Consider the following 14,404-nt stretch of genomic DNA (forward strand, 5'->3'; position numbering starts at 1 on the left):
AAGACTGGCTGCATTAAAATTGCTGGCTTTACCCCAGCATTCTCAATTAGACCTCCGCAGTCGATGTGCATTCTTAAGCAGCATCTGCGAAGAGGGCACAACTTGTGCAGCTCAGGACCAGCGAAAACAAGGCACCCGTGTATTGGAACATTTGTCATAATTCACAAAGTGGAGGGGAGGCAAATAACGTTCACCACTGATTAGTTAATTCTAATCAAAATGGAATGGGGATGTAAACAGCATATATCCTCCTCGGATCTGAAGACAGCTCAGGGCTTTCAAGTCGGTTATTACTATTACTGCCTGAGAGGCTTTGCATTGGAGACTCAAGATAACGAACCCACTTGTACTGAGTGAAGCTCCACGGAGCTAGGGTACAACACTTTCTTATACGTTACTAAATAATGCAGTCAGGCACTGTCGGTCTTCCTGGCCTTCAAATTGTTCACTAATTCAGCATCAAGCAGCAGAAAAGTGCTACCTTTGTGGCATGTCTCTCTTTACATATGTGGTTTTGAACAAATTTTGCAAATTGTCAGTTAAACTGTTACGATGGGGTGCGTTTATTTAAAGCTGAATCGATGAAAAGGGGCAAAGGGTTGCCGCGCCGACACCGAGCCGCTACAAAGACAAGCGCACTTCGTTCTCCTCTTCTGTCCTTCCGTAGCTTTCGCGTAACATTCCTCCCTTCACAGACGAAGCCCGCTGGGCGAGTAACTGTTACGTCCACTCTGAGCCACGTGGATGACAGCGTTTCAGGCGAGCGACGTGAGCAAGCTGCGTCTTCTTAGACCGGTAGCCATTGGACACGAGGCGAGCAATCAAGTAGGTTACATCACTGAGGCGATCGGTCATGACGAAAGGCCCGGTGTAACGAGCCAGAAACTTCTGGCACAGGCCGCGCTTGCGAAGTGGTGTCCAAAGCCATGCAATGTCCCCTTTGTCGTATGACACATTCTTATGTCGTGCATCATAGCGGATCTTGGAGTGGTCCTGGGATGCCAACGTACGGAGCTGAGCTATGCGGCGTGCTTCCTCAGCGCGGCAGAGAGTCTGGGCAAGAGAAGAGTCCGTATGAGGAGTAAAAGGTATAATGGTGTCAAGGAAGTTGCGGGGTGGTCTAACATAAAGAAGATATAAAGGGCTGTAGCCTGTAGTTTCATGCTTTGCGGTGTTGTAGGCGTATGTGATAAAAGGCAAGATGTCATCCCAATTTTTGTGCCTGGAATCCACGTACATCGAAAGCATGTTGGTCAAAGTTCTGTTAGTGCGCTCGACGAGACCATTTGTTTGCGGATGATACGGGGTCGCGTGGCGAAACTGGCAAGCACAGAGCCGCAACGGCTCTTCGACTACGTCGGCCACGAACTGGCGACCGCGATCGCTCACAATAACACGAGGGGGTCCATGACGCAGTATAACGGAGGACAGGAGGGAGTTCGAAACATCAAGAGCCGTGGCCGTTGGCATCGCTGCGGTTTCTGCATAACCAGGTGGTCGACGCAGACTATAATCCAGCGGTTGTCATTGGGTGAGCGCGGGAATGGGCCGAGAAGATCAACTCCAACCATTTCGAAAGGAGATGATGGTTGCGCCACAGGGTGAAGGAGTCCGACCGGCGCAGTATTAAGGCGTTTGAATTGCTGGCACTTGTTACAACTGGCCACATACTTTTCTATGTCGCCTGGCATACCAATCCAATAGAATCGACCCTGAATGCGGTGGTATGTTCTGGTGAAACCCAGGTGTCCAGCGGTGGAGTCGTCGTGCATAGCACGGAGTAGGTGGTTTCTCAATTTCTTAGGGACCACTAAGAGGAGGCGGGCACCCTCAGCCGCGTAGTTCCTCTTGTAGAGCAGGTCATCTTGGATGACGAAGCCATTGTCGCCTGTTGGCTGAGCAGCTGAGGCAAAGAGGCCATCCAGGCTGCGGGCGTTACGCTGCTCTTCCCGGAAGGTGTCCAGATCGGGAAAAAGAATGTCGTCGATTGCGGCCAGAAACTCATCGAAATTGTCAGCGTCACATTCACTTGTCGGTAGAGGGAGCTTCGAAAGACAGTCGGCGTCCGCATGATGCCGGCCACTCTTGAAACGGACTGCAAAGTCAAATTCCTGCAGACGTAGCGCCCATCGAGCAAGGCGGCCAGACGGGTCGCGGAGACCAACCAACCAACATAGTGAATGGTGATCAGTAACGATCGTAAAGCGGCACCCGTAGAGATATGGCCGGAACTTCTGGACTGCAAAGACGACAGCGAGGCACTCTTGCTCAGTGACGGTGTAATTCTGTTCGGCCTTGCTCAACGAACGGCTGGCGTAGGCAATGGCATGCTCGGCGTCACCAAAACGCTGGACGAGGACGGCGCCGAGGCCGATTCCGCTCGCATCGGTGCGCAATTCTGTTGAGGCAGACGGGTCAAAATGGCGAAGGATTGGTTCGGAAGAGAGCAGGAACTTCAGTTGACGAAACGAGGAATCGCAATCTGCTGGCCAGGTGAAACGGTTATCCTTGCGCAGCAATGAAGTCAGAGGGTAGGCAGTATCGGCAAAGTTGGGCACAAAACGTCGAAAGTACGAGCAAAGACCCAAGAAGCTCCTCAGCTCGCGTTGTGACTGCTGGTTGTTTAAAGCCGGTAACTGCAGCGACCTTCTGTGGGTCTGGTCGCACCACCTGCTTGTCCACTAGATGTCCAAGTACTAGCGTCTCTCGTTGGCCAAAGTGACATTTCTTTGAGTTGAGGGTAAGGGCAGCCTGTTCAGGCACGTCAGAACAACGTCCAGTCGATGGTTGTGCTCTGCAAAGGTGCGGCCAAAAATGACGACGTCGTCAAGATAACATAAACAAATCTCCCATTTCAGGCCGCGCAGTACCGTGTCCATAAACCGTTCAAATGTTGCAGGCGCGTTGCACAAACCAAACGGCATGACGTTGAATTCAAACAAGCCGTCTGGGGTCACAAAAGCGGTTTTCTCTTTGTCAGTTGAATGCATGGGTATCTGCCAGTAGCCCGATCTGAGGTCTACAGATGAAAAGTAGGATGCGGAATGAAGACAGTCGATAACGTCATCGATCCGGGGAAGTGGATACACATCCTTTTTCGCCACAGAATTGAGCCGCCGGTAGTCGACACAAAACCTCCAGGACCCATCTTTCTTTTTCACGAGGATGACCGGCGCAGCCCAAGGGCTAGAGGAATCGTGTATGACGCCCTTGGCTAGCATGTCGTCGACCTGTTGAGCGATTATCTTGCGCTCTGACGCGGACACGCGGTAAGGCTTCTGCCTTATGGGATGCGCGGGCCCCATGTCGCTCCTGTGGCGAGCCCGCGTAGTTGGAACGTGAACTTTGTTAGCGTTCTGCGCGAAATCAAACAATGACGCATGCTTTCGAAGGACGCCGACCAGGGCTTGACGCTTCTCTGACGACAATGACTTGTTGATCATTTTTAGGAACGGCAACGAGTCTTCAGCACCGCGCTCTTGGGATTCATGGGACGTGTCATCAGTTAAAGCGCCTATGCTGAGACTGGTATCCACTTCAAAAGAGGCAAGTCGGATACCGCTGGGTAGCACAACAGACTGGGAGGCTAAATTTGACACCCATAGTGTAGTTGTTCCGCAGGCCACAGAGAGGACGCATCGAGGTACGAGCACACTTTTCTCCACAACCATCGAAGGCACAGGCTCAATAATTGCATCAAATGTATCGGCGTCGACACCGCAAGCAGCAACTCGTACTCTGGATAAGGAACGTGCCGGTAAGACAGTATCTTCAATGACGGCGAGAGTGCGTGAACATGTAGCAGGTTGGTCAGCAAGAGGAGAGAGGAAAAGCTCGCCGGTACCGCAGTCAACAGTGGCACCGCACTGTTCCAGGAAATCGAGGCCAAGAATTACGTCGTGAGTGGATTTAGCAAGCACTGCGAATTCGGCTTGATACACGTTATCGGAGAAGTAAACGTTCGCGGTGCACACACCAATAGGTCGGAGCAACTCGCCACTCACAGCACGAAATGTATTAGAGGTGTCCCAGCGAAACATCACTTTACGGCCTAGTCGGGTTTTGAAATGTTGGCTGATAACAGAGACACTCACTCCTGTGTCCACTAAGGCCAAAGTAGAAACATTGTCCACTAAAACACGAATCTTATTATGACACATGGCGACTGGCGGAGGCATAGGGGCATGTAGCTGAAGATGACTAGCGACCGCACCTCCATTAGTCGCACCGCCTAGTTTCCCGGCAGCGGTGACGTGAGACGCCGTCGCGGAGATGGAGACCTGCGCTGGCGTGAAGGCGGCGGCGTCAAGCTCGGCACAGAAGCTGGTGAGTCGCTACGGTAATTCGCCTGGTAGAGCGTCCTGCTCTCAGAATCAGAGGACCAACGTGTCTCGACACCTTGTCGGTTGCCCCGCCGATAAAAAGTACGGGGTCGTTCATAGGACGATGGTGACGTGCGACGGCGGTGAGGACAAAATCGGGCGACGTGACCGCGAATGCCGCATTGGAAGCAGATGGGGCGTTCACGGGACGCACTGAAATTGTCAGTAGGAGGATAACTGGCACGGCCGTGCCACTCTTGAGGAACTGCAGGCGGTCTGCGTGAGTAACCGTTGTGAAACTGGTAACTGGGATGCGCGTTCGTAGTATGGTTTGACACTCCTGGACGAGGCGCGAAGTTGTAGGCATCTACGGAGGTGGCGGTAATGGACGTCTCACCAAAGTCGCCGGAAGAGAAAGGCTCTCGAACCCGAGGAGTCGAGAGGGAAACCGCCTGGCGTCGGTCAAGCTCTTCGCGCACCACTTTCCGAATCATTGAGGCGAGGTCGGATGGAGCTGGGACCACGTCAACCCTGGCGACGTTAGTCACGTTGGTCAGGCGATCGAACTTCGGTGTGATACGCCGAGCTTTGAGCGCTTCAAATGTGCGGCAGGGCAGAACGACGTCCGTTACGGATTCCAGACGGTCTTTTCCTATGAGGAACTGGTACACGTCCTCAGCGATCCCTTGCAGCAGATGGCCAACTTTATCCTCTTCTGACATCTGAGGGTCCAGGGCCTTGCACAACTTAAGCACTTCCTCAATGTACGTAGTGCAAGTTTCGCCGGAGACTTGAGCTCGCTGCATTAGCGTTTGCTCTGCACGCTTCTTTTTAGCTGTCGGATCTCCGAAACACTTCTTAATTTCGTCTACGAACTTCTCCCAAGTTGTCAAGCTTTCTTCATGGTTTTCAAGCCACACAGACGCTGTTCTCTTGAGGAAGAAGGCGACGTTGTTAAGCTCTCTTGTTAAGTCTCTGGTGGCAGACCGGCAATTCGGCGACTTCGCCGAAGCTCCACGGATTGCGCCTCAGCGGTCGGTTCGTTGTCGTTCTTCGGGGGCGGCGTTGTTTTACCCAGCACCGTCCACCAAAACAGTTACGATGGGGTGCGTTTATTTAAAGCTGAATCGATGAAAAGGGGCAAAGGGTTGTTGTTGTTGTTGTTGTAGCCTATCACGCCTGTGGCTCCTACCCACGGAGGGGGATTGGCCAAGAAATGGGTGGATTATTCCAAATTAATATGGAGGATACTTTTCCGAATATCTATGAAATTAGTATTGAACAGCGTAGAGTTATATGTTAAAGTAAATCAAGAAAGTCATATCGAATGAGTAATCATTAATTTGAAAGTACAAAAAAAGGATAGAATTTAGCAGGGTATTCGTTTGGAGTCTGTAAGGAACGTTTGGACGGCGAAGCAAGCATCCCTGTGGCTGAATCCCAAAGTGGACGCCCCGAACGAAAGAATATTAGTTTCTGTTAAGTCCAGGCCAAGCCTTCGAAAAGGTATTTCCAACAATCGTTTTCTTGCTGCAGTAAAGCGGCGACAAGATAGAAGAAAGTGGTGTATCGTCTCTTCCTCATTACAAAACGAGCAAAGGGGGGAGGGAACCAAACCCGACCTGTGTAAGTAGAAATTTAGGGAGGGTATACGGCAACGTAATTTGGTGAGAGAGACCTCAAGCATCTTTGTGTTACAGGATTCGCTACGCCAGGGAAATATCAGGTGCTTATAATCTGGAGAAGCAGTCAGAACTGGGTTTGATAAGGCTTTTCTAATTGATCGCATCCGAAATCTAGCCGCCGTGATGTGTGCAGTCACTGATAGAATGGGAAGAACAGGGCCGGAAAGTGAGGTCTTTGCCAGTGAATCGGCAGTTTCATTAAAAAACAACCCTTTATGACCAGGTACCCAAATCAAATGAACACATTGCACATGGGCAGGAACTAGCATGTAAAATAGTTTTAGCATAGGTGAATCTTTAGTGACGGTAAGGGAAGAGCAAACAGAAAGGGAGTCAGTAAGGATAGCAGCTGTTGTAGTCGTTTGGTCTAATTTACGTAAAGCTAGGATTACTGCTAAAAACTCGGCCAGAAAAATAGGCACAAAATTGGGCAATCTTAAAGAAAAAGACCAGTCGAGTGCAGGACAAAATATCCCAATGCCAGTCTTTTCCTCGCTCTGTGATGCATCTGTTGCAATGATAATATTTGTTCCTAGGGAGCTTAGGTGGTCTTGTAACATGGCGTTTAAGATGCTGTAAGGTAGTAGTTTTGCGTGGTTTGGGAAAATATCGTCGAACCTGATATCCAGGTAATTTGAATGAGTATTGTTAGGAAGCACATCGCGAATTTGCACATTTAGTGGTTCAAGTAATTTTTGCACAAATATAATCTGTGGTGTATGAAACCTGGGCCAATGAACGGGAAAAAATAATTGTGGATCGGAGATGAAAATTATTTGAGGACGGCTTAATGGTGATTCATATAGTCGTAAGAAAGTCTGAACGGTCAGAAGGTGAAATCGGCATATAATAGGTGGGATTCTCGCTTCCAGATATAATACGGCATTTGCAACGTATTTTGGAAGGCCTAAGCACAGACGTAGCGCCTCTCGCTCTAATGAAACTAGTGGTCGAAGCTTGTATGACGGAACACCTGAGAATAAAACACAGCCAAATTCTAATACTGGACGAACGTACATTTTATATACCATCAAAAGGGATTTTCTTCGCATACCTGTTCTTCGATTGCTTAACTTGCGCAAAATGCCCATTGTGCGAGCTCCTTTTGTTGCAAGATATTCAATATGCGGCCGCCAGTTAAGATTTCTGTTATAGATAACTCCAAGGTACTTCAGTGACTGTACTTGTGGGATATCTTCGAGATGATAGTTAAGCGATATGTATACTGGGTCTTTAACGGGAAAAACAAGGATAGCACACTTATTAGCATTCAGGTTTAACTGTAAGCTATCCAGCCAGCCTTCCAGTTTCTTTAGATAGGACTGCAAAATTTCGTAAAGGCAGTATAGGTCACTAGCCATACCAAAAAAGGCAATGTCGTCAGCATAAACGTAGGTACTGACACCTGGGTGAACGGGGATTCCGCTCAGTAAAATATTAAATAATATTGGTGAAAGTACCGATCCCTGAGGCACACCTCTTGTTTGCTTGTGTTTACCAGATGAATAGCCGCTTCGAAAACAAAAGAATTCCCTGTCTTTCAAAAATTCATGCACCCATGCTACAATATATCCTGGAAAGCCATGGCCCTGTAACCGATTTGTTAAAATTGCATGTTCAATGCTGTCATAGGCTTTACATATATCTAAAGTAACTAAAGCCGCATATTGTTTTTTCTGTCTGGCGATGTTAATGCGACTTTCAAGGTCTACATGCGCGTGCCATATTGAATAGCCAGATCTAAATCCAATTTGACAAGGACTCAACACTTGATTTTCATCAATAAACTTCATTATATGCCCGTGAAGCACTCTTTCAATAAGTTTTGCTATGTTTGATGTCAACGCAATTGGTCTCATGTTGTCGATAGTATACCCTGCCCCTTGCTTTTTAAGTAACGGAATAATTTTGGCGATCTTCCATTCATGTGGAATCCATGCATTGCTAATAGAGTAATTTAGCAACTTCAGAAGGTCACGTGGGGCTTCTTGGAAGAAAATTTTTAACATTGCATTTGTTATTCCATCCGGGCCAGGCGCTGTAGTTGGTAACCGTAACATGATGTACGTTTAGCTGTCTGAATTACGAATTCAGACTTTTGTCGGGACATCTGTAACGCTGAACAAATTTTCAAGCCAATTTCTTCGTCATTAGTATTAGTTAATGACGCAATGGAAGAGTGTAAGCAGTCTTTAAATTTTTTGCAATTAACAAATATTCTGTCTTGTCGCTCAACTGATGTTAATGGGCATGCAATTTCGAAGTATACTGGGAGATGATCACTGTTTGTAGAGAAATCAATCGTAGTCCAAGATGTCACGGCAATACTTGTGCTAGAAAACGTCAAATCTAACACTGAGCGAGATTGGCCACGGACAAATGTGGGTCATCTATGGTCCAGTCCCATAGACGCGTCCCACATGCATCTGTTCTGTAACCCCATGATACGTGATGCGAGTTGAAGTCACCAGTAAGGATGACTTGATTTTTGCAGCTAGCAAGCGCACTATCCAATTGGTATGTACTGTGTACGCCCGTAGGGAAATAAGCATTTATAATCGAAAAAGTACGGTAGCCTGGTATGCTAAGGTGTACTGCCAAAATTTCACATTCCGGAGACATTAACTTGTAAGCTATTTTAGGCTTATGACAGAATTTAGATGACAACAAAATCATTAAACCACCTCCTAGTGAAAGGCGATCTAATCGAAAAGGTCGAAAATTTTTAAAATTAAAATTTTTCTCTGGAGTAAGCCAGGTTTCTTGTAAAATTATTACGTCAGGGTTAAGATGTGTAGTTAAGCAATTTAAGTCTATTGAAGCAGAAATCAAGCACTTTTAAAGAAGCTATGGTGATGATCTAATTGATATAATTACTTCAGCGACTACCGTCGCAATGTACTTTCTTGGATGCCAGAATGAGAAATAGGATTACCCTTTTTGTTTTTGGAATAGGGACAAGACGCTGTTACTTGAGAACCAGTTCGCTTATGCGGCCTGGTATCATGACCTGTTTCCATGTCATCCTGTGAGTCTGTCTGACGCGAAGAACAAGGATCGGATCCAACAAACGTTGGGTCCGATCTGGTATTCGGCGCTAGGACTGAACTGGCTACCTGTTCTGCAGCACAAGCAAGCGATTTGGTGATTGGTGTTGCGGCTGTTTGCAACAGCTGTGTCATCTGAGCGGTAAACACTTGGGAAATGCATTCTGTAACAGTTTGAACAATATGTTGCATAGCCTTTGTCATCGCTTTTTCCACTGCTGACTCAATGAGTTTAGACAAGTTGTCTTCATTTAAAGTCGACTGCCTCGCAGTGACGCCAGCGTATCCAAAAGCTCTGTCCTTGACGACTGCAATAGCCTCTTGCCGCGAACATCTTCGCCTGTCAATTACCTCGAGTACCTGCACTTCATTAGCTTTTGCCGAGCAGTTTGCATAGTCAGCCGCATGGTTTCCTCCACACAGGCAGCATGTTTCGGTTTCAGCTGTGCACTCATTAGGAGAATGATCCTCACCACAGACGCGACAGCGTGCATTTGATTTGCAGCCTCCTGCACTATGGCCAAAACGCCAACAGTTCCGACACTGTAGTGGACGGGAAGGGAGAGGATCCACTCTAAAAATAAGTGGCCACACTTTTAGTTCAGATGGGCAGGACACACCAGCAAACGTAGCAATGACCGATTCAGTGGCAACTTTTTCTCCGTTTACGAGTCGGTTGCATCGGTATACGGCTATGACACCAGCATCAGACAACTTCTCCAGAGTCTCAGTTGGGCTCAATCGAGAGTCCACGCCCCGGACAATGCCTTTAGTGCATGCTAGATGGGGAGGAATGAACGCACTCACCGGCACAGATGCAAAAATCTTACTCTTTAGGAGGTCTGCAACACAGGTCGGATCTGATGACCTACAAACTATCCCACCGCTTCCAAATTGTCGGACATCGCTTATCATTTGGAAGTGACGCGTCATGGCTTGGAGCTCGGCCTGGACAGCCTGTGGGTTGTTCAGCCGGATGAATCCACCACTCGAGGGCACCAGCGCGACAGGGATGCTGCTAACACCGCTGCGGAAGAAAGATTCCAAAGGTAAATCATCAGGAGAAAGGGAGGCTGACCAAGGGCTGGGCCCTTGCCCAGGAGAGTTTTTAGACATCAGCGCTGCTTCAAGCACTAGGTAAGTCCTGTAAATATAAGATGGTTAAGATGAGTAGGTCAAATCCACCCAAAACTCAGCCAAACCACCGCGCAGTTAGCTTGCCAGGAGACTTCAGCGTGGACGTCGGGACGCCGATCGAACGAGCAGCCACGGGGTCAGTCCAGTCGGGTTGCCGAGTGCCTGATACGGAACCCTGGTGTACCAGCGTCGATCTGCTTCTTCCAGTGTTCGCGAACCCTGGAAGAAGCAGATCGACGCTGGTACACCAGGGTTGCCGCGCTCCAAAGACAAGCGCACTTCGTTCTCCTCTTCTGTCCTTCCGTAGCTTTCGCGTAACATTATGGCTGTTCATTATGCAGGACTGACCAACATCTTTTTATTAATACTGCTATAGCGAGCAGACAATCTCTTCGGCGAAATTTATCGTAGTTCCAAATGGTGCATATTGTCAAACAGTTACGAGAACGTGAATATTTGAGGCAATGTTGGGGCTTTCTAAACATGATGAGTGAACTTAAGTTTGAAACACATTTGCTGGTGGTATGTATGCACTACATTTCGCAGTCCGTTTCATTATTAGGTTTGAACATGTCGCACATTCAAATGATATTAGAAATGTCAGTAAGGAACAAATATATATAGTTCAATATGGCCGACCATAGAAATATTTGCCTGAATTAATAAAATTTGCCTTACGGCAGCTTTCAAAGAAAACGTGTACGGCAATAATTGCGTTGCTTCGTGCAACGATGCAGCTACGTGGTCGTGAATGGAACAAAGAAGGGCAATTATTGCTGGCACTAGCACAGGGGCAAGTCGAATGTAAAGATACGCTGTTTTAGTGCCTCTTTGTGCCATATAAGCAGCCAGCGAATATTATCTTACTGTGTTGATCACCACAAGCTCCTTTCCACCAGCTTCTGCGGAAGCCTACCGTATGGCCTTTTCCCTTCAGATCACAGGCGGGTTGCTGTCGAATGTGAGGAACACGCCAGTGTGTTAAACTTTGCAGGAAGTGCGAACATCCCCACGCTCAGGAGGAGTTGGGTGTAGCGCTGGACATCCAGGCACAGGGGTTACGTTGCTTGCAACGTTGCCGAGACAGCACACTTATAATTCCAAATTTTACTTACATTGTGCCCTGAGTAGTCCGGCGCATGATAAGGTGGCCAACGGACGTGAGTGGCTGTTCAGCTGTTTGGTTCGTTCGCATGAGCGCCGCCATTTTCAGTTGACACGGTCGCAGCCGTCGCAGCGTCTCCATGTTTGCCACGACAACAGGCGTTAATTTCAGCAATGCGCGTCGCGCTTAGTAGTTTTTTGCTTTATCAAATCTTTTGTAACATTACATACACCACACTTAGCTTGTCGCTCACTTTTTCAAAGCGACGGAAGTCGTGTGACCTGCTAGGCCGAGCCGTGCTGTGCCCCACTGAACTGCCTAGCAATTGTAAAGATGTCCACTTTTATTAGGCGTCAGCAGGTATTATGCAAAAGTCCACCTACTGGACTGTACATTTTGGCTGATTAGCTGCAGCTGCACGAACAAGAAGTAGACTGGCTGGGGGCACCTGTCTCCTGCGCACTCGTGCAGCTGCAGCCAATCAGCGGCGGCCGAAATGGACAGTTCACTAGGTGGACTCTTACAGAATACACCCCCCCCCCCCCATATAATTTGCAAGTGAATATGCAGTCGTGGTAAGCTTCACTACAAGGCAATTTTTTTTCACCGTATTACAAATTCGTATCGCGGTGAAGCTTACTAAAGTACATTCGCCATTGTAGAACACATTATTCACCTTCAGTGCAGGAGCACAATGTCGAATCACGCCGATGCTTCTTGTTGGACTACACATGCTGTTTAAGAATTGATTCGTTGTTTTTAAGTGCACAGGCACATTACTCTATTTAGGAAGGCTGAAGTTTATATGGAAGCGCAATTTTATTAAAGGGACAAGAGGTTGCCAAGATGGTTGCAGCAGAGCTTTTTTTTTTGCCGGCACCTGTCTTGCTAGAAGCTTCCATTGCAATATTTCTAGTCTCTTTGAGCAAACACATAGTGTATATCAAAAGCTGACACTGGTTGAGCTTGGGAACATCACCTATGCTCTGTTCAGTGAGCTTTATCCTTTCCCCTCTGTTTTCGGTTTGTGTGCTCATTTTTATTATGTATTCTGCACAGTAACCGCACGAGTGCCAACTTGAGCTTGCTGGTATCAGCTCTCATGGTTGTTACTCACCGAACACAGTGAACAACAAACAAGGGCTTGGAGGCATCCAGTGACCGTGCTTGTCTTCTCATGGTGTCACCCTAATGAAAACACCACGAGGCTCCTATTTTTAGAATTGCTTCAGAACTGTTTTGTCATCAAACTAACAGTGCTCTTAACGACAACTTTTGGACGGCAGAAGGCTTGCACCCAGCAAAGGCTAAGTAGAAAGCCTTCAGGATATGCGAAGAAGTCGGCCTTTTGAAGCGGGCAACATTACTCAAGGGGCTCTGCCTGTCTGCCCTCTTTATGGATGCATAAAGATGATTCCCCCTTTGAGGGGAATTTTTCAGAGGTTGCTAGGTGTTTAGTAGCGGAGAAGCTTGTCTTTGCACACTGCCGACAATTTGTTGTCTCCAGAGCCCCTGTGAAGTGCCCAGTTTTGGACGCAATGTGCTTTTCATGCATTCATACATTTTTAGGTCATAAAGACGTCAATAACCCCTTGCCTCAGGCTGGTCCTCACTGATGTTACCCAAGAAGGCATCGGGGAGTATGGCGATGCACTTAAAGAACAATGTTGATGCCAGTGGAACCAGATTATTGGAGCTGCAGGTTTTTATGTCCACTCCATCCTCCTCAGTTATAATGAGCCATTATTTGTAGAAAGAGAAAGCATACGTACTTAGTCGTGCATAGCCTGCGTACTAAGACCTGTTAGCGTGTTATGACATAGAGCTGCCCGAGAACTTTGGCACGGCATGTATATGTGAAAGCCTTCTAATACGTTAATGACTTCCTTCTCTTGTTTCACACTTTGCCTGATGAAGCCAGCAGCAGGGTCAACCAAATGTTCAACAGGCTTCCCTTTAGTTTCTCCTTCACCAGGGCACTGCTCATAGATATCTACGTCTTCTTGACTTCACGCTGCATTTCAACCATGGTCACACCTGCTAAACATATAGCCTGGGATCAAAAAAGTGCTATGCATCATGTTGCTCCAAACTCATGACGTGCTATAAGGCCTTGAGGAGCACCCTCGTTTATTTACGCCATCATCTTGCATGAAGCTTTGCATCATAAGTGTAATGATTAGCATTTGCTGGTCTTCCAGTTATTGCTGTCTGGCTTACTGAAAGCTATCCGGAGTGAGTTTCGGAAGCAAAAGACTGCTGCCTGACAAGAAGTAGATAAAGCAAAGGGCGTTATAGCCGCACATGTCAAACAAAATGAAGAAGACCGCTGAGTGTACCTGTGGTATTCGTATCCAACAAGCTTGGTTCTTCCTTTGCAAGTGAACAAACTCAGCTTGCCCCAAAGGCATGGCCTGTGACAAACTGCATGCCAGATGCTGTGTCCCCTGCAAAGCCGAAGTTCTGCAAGAGATTAAGACATCCCGTGGCAGCTTCTACCCTGGGATAACAGGACACTGTAAAAACAACTGCTCGTACAAACATGCTGCTACCATGAACAGGGGGGTGTTGCATCCTTCTTGGCTACCGAAGGGTGGTAGGCTGTGCTGATACCGTGAATGGTTCTGTGCTTACACCGTGACTGTAACCTGACGGCAGGTTTCCTTATCCATTTTGTGTGCAAAATGATTAAAGGATGTCAACTATGATAGCCATTTTTATTCTCAAATGCAACAAAAGAGCAAAAATAGGTAAATTGTAATGTAAAGAGATGAAGACAAGCAGTGCACAGGATAAGTGGTAGACTTTCTTTTATTGAAAAAGATGTCACACAAGTGCAAGTATGCCACCAGCAGTGGGTAACAAACATTCAAGCGTAGGTGAGATGCAAAACTTAACAAAATGCTTCAATCACATTCAAAAGTAAAATGACCGTGGACACAGAACACTGACATAGTGTGCAGAATTAAAGGGCAAACAACACTAGGGTACTGCATACTCCCCTCCCCGTAAAAAAAACTGCAGCAAGAACGAAAGCATAACACATGGAACACATGACTTAAAGTCAGTAGCGTCGGAACTTTATTTTCACGGGGGGGGGGGGGGGGC

The sequence above is a fragment of the Dermacentor silvarum genome, chromosome 6, assembly GCF_013339745.2.
Source record: "Dermacentor silvarum isolate Dsil-2018 chromosome 6, BIME_Dsil_1.4, whole genome shotgun sequence".
In the NCBI taxonomy this organism is placed as follows: Eukaryota; Metazoa; Arthropoda; class Arachnida; order Ixodida; family Ixodidae; genus Dermacentor; species Dermacentor silvarum.